This window comes from Pan paniscus, chromosome 22, assembly GCF_029289425.2.
Source record: "Pan paniscus chromosome 22, NHGRI_mPanPan1-v2.0_pri, whole genome shotgun sequence".
Taxonomy (NCBI): domain Eukaryota; kingdom Metazoa; phylum Chordata; class Mammalia; order Primates; family Hominidae; genus Pan; species Pan paniscus.
The window spans coordinates 15,820,621-15,822,520 of NC_073271.2; the positions used below are offsets into that span (position 1 = coordinate 15,820,621).

Sequence of the window (1,900 nt, forward strand, 5' to 3'; positions counted from 1 at the left end):
TTAAGCAAGATACTTCTAAAAATACAGAGATTAAAAAAGGCTTACAAAGAACAAAAAATATGTTCGGGTAAATGAAAATAAAAAGAGAATACACCAAAATTTCTGGGATGCAGGTAAAGCAGTGCTGAGAAGGAAATTTATAGCACTAAACGCTTACATCACAAAGGTGGAAAAATCATGAATCAACCATCTAAGCTTGCAGTTTAAGAAACTAAGGAAAAAAATATATACTTAACATGGCAGAGGAGATATCATAATCACAAAGGTGGTTTTCCCAGGGCAAGCCTTATCCACTGCATTCCAGATGTGCTCACCCCTGTGATTTCCCCCAATGTGGAAAACTGGACTGCATAATTTGTGGTAGCGGGGGACTGCATTAATACCTTCCTCTGGCTTTTTATTTTATTTTGTTCATTTTTTTAATTTAAAAAATAGTGAGAAAAGAAGAAAATAAGCGCAATGCAAGCAGAATGAAGGAAACAATAAAGATAATAACAGAAATAAATAAAATTGAAAAAAGAAAAAAACAGAAAAATCAATAAAGCAAGAAGTGAATTTTTTAAAAAGACCAACACAGCTGACAAGATTTTAGCACAAGTGACACAGAATTTTATATATATATATACAGACCTATATATATATATAGATCTATATATGTCTCTATATGTCTATATATATGTCTATATGTCTATATATGTCTATATATGTATATGTCTATATATGTCTATATCTGTCTCTATATGTCTATATCTATGTCTATCTATGTCTATCTATGTCTATCATCTATGTCTATATATGTCTATATATATGTGTGTCTATATATATGTCTATATATATGTGTCTATATATGTCTATATATATATGTCTATATATGTCTATATATATGTCTATATATAGACATATATATAGACATATATAGACATATATAGACATATATAGACACATATATATAGACATATATATAGACACACATATATATATATAGACATATATATATATATATATATATATTTACCCAGAAACTCTGAGACAGGTCTTCATTAATGCAGAAAGTTTATTTTGCCAAGGTTGACGACACACGCCCGTGACACAGCCTCAGGAAATCCTGAGGACATGTGTCCAGGGTGGTTGGGGCACAGCTTGGTTTTACACATTTTAGGGGGACATAAGACACGAATCAATATATGTCAGAAGTATGTAAGAAGAATGAGACACAAATGCACATACGTAGGAAGTACACTGGTTCAGTCTGGAAAGGTGGGACAACTCAAAGCAATTCAAAACAACTCAAAGCAAAGGCAGAAAGAAGCAAGGAAGGGCTTCCAGGTCACAGATAAAGGAGAGACAAGTGGTTACATTTTTTTGAGTTTCTGGTTAGCCTTTCCAAAGGAGGCAATCATATATGTATTTATCTCAGTGAGCAGAGAGATAACTTAAAATAGAAAGAAAGGCAGGTTTGCCCTAATCAGTTCCCAGCTTGAATTTTCCGTTTAGCTTAGTGATTTTGGAGGCCCAAAATATCTTGGGGGCCTAAGATATTTACCTTTCTCTATATAGATAATACACAGATATATAATATATATGCAAATGCAGATGTAACACACAGTAAACAGATAGGAAGAGAACACTAAGAACAAGTCTACAGACATAAATTCAGCCACTGAGATGATAATCAATTTATTAAAAAGAACAAGCTACCAAAACTCAACCAATGTAAAGTAAATAATTTAAATTCCCTTGTATCAATTGAATTTGTACTTCAAAATTTCTTCCCAAAATATATCTCCAGTTACTAATAGTTGTGCCAGAGAATTCTTTTAAAGCTTAGAGAAAAATTAACACTGATTTTATCCATTCTTCTAGAAAATGAATGAAGAAAGAACAATTTACAACTCATTTT

General features: G+C 31.6%; 1 non-coding gene across 1 annotated transcript; it reads left to right on the forward strand.

The window, feature by feature from the left end:
- Positions 1 to 227: 227 nt before the first annotated feature.
- LOC112438099 (U1 spliceosomal RNA) lies at positions 228 to 392 on the forward strand. The gene has a single exon (XR_003026585.1). It is a non-coding gene; the product is annotated as a U1 spliceosomal RNA (small nuclear RNA).
- Positions 393 to 1,900: the final 1,508 nt, after the last annotated feature.